Source organism: Gossypium arboreum, chromosome 7 (genome assembly GCF_025698485.1).
Source record: "Gossypium arboreum isolate Shixiya-1 chromosome 7, ASM2569848v2, whole genome shotgun sequence".
NCBI lineage: Eukaryota > Viridiplantae > Streptophyta > Magnoliopsida > Malvales > Malvaceae > Gossypium > Gossypium arboreum.
Window position 1 is genome coordinate 44,353,340 of NC_069076.1, and position 1,049 is coordinate 44,354,388.

The window sequence follows — 1,049 nt, forward strand, 5'->3', positions numbered from 1 at the left end:
TACTTGCCTAGAAAGATATAAACCATCAATTTTCTTATTAAGTACTTTTACTTGGTTTGATAACATGCTGACTGCATCTAGATTAAAAACATCAGTTGCTTTCATCGACTTTGTCCTCGTGACTTGCCACTGATAATTATTCAGTGTCATCTCTTCTATAAATTCATAAGCTGCTTCGGGTGTTTTATTGTTCAGCATTCCACCGGTTACCATGTCGATTAACTACCTAGTTGAGGGATTCAAACTGTTGTAGAATGTTTGAACTTGTAACCATAGACGTAACCAATGATGAGGGAACCGTCTCAATAGATCTTTATACCTCTCCCATGCATCATATAGAGTCTCTAAATCGATCTGAACAAATGACGATATGTCGTTCCTCTACTTGGCTATTTTAGCCTATGGGAAGTACTTTAGCAGAAATTTCTCATTCATTTGAGCCCATGTAGAGATGGAACCCCATGGTAAAGAGTTTAACCATTGTTTTACTTTATTCCTTGACAAGAATAGGAACAACCGTAAGTGAATGCCATCGTCAGTGGCGCCATTAATCTTGAAAGTATCACAAATTTCTAGAAAATTAGCCAAATGAGTATTTGGGACTTCATATTGCAAACTATCAAATTGGAAATACTATTGTACCATCTAAATTGTGTTTACAATACTTGATTTAGCCCCAGTCAGAGTGGGCTTGGCATAATTGTACATAGTACAAAGAACAGGAGCTGCTGCAGCTACAGGAGGTAGTTGAATATTCTTTTTATTGCCCATCTCCTCAGTAATAATGCTGTCCTTTTTTTCATCTACTAAATTTTGTCAGTTCGGCCTTACTTCTCTACATTTTTTATGAGTAGTACTTTCAATTTTGCTGTCAAAAAGTAATGGTCCCAACAGGTTTCTTCTAGTCATAAACCAAAAGAACCTGCCAGACACAAACAGAAGAACAGTTAGAATGTAAAAATTAAACTAAAAACAAAAATATAAAAATAAAAATGGCTAAATTAATAAAAATAAAGTGTTCCTAATATTTTAGTCCCCAGCAACAGTGT

At 35.1% G+C, this 1,049-nt stretch overlaps 1 non-coding gene across 1 annotated transcript; it reads left to right on the top strand.

Annotated features, from left to right (window-relative positions):
- Positions 1-280: 280 nt before the first annotated feature.
- Positions 281-387, top strand: LOC128296224 (small nucleolar RNA R71). The gene has a single exon (XR_008286773.1). It is a non-coding gene; the product is annotated as a small nucleolar RNA R71 (small nucleolar RNA).
- Positions 388-1,049: the final 662 nt, after the last annotated feature.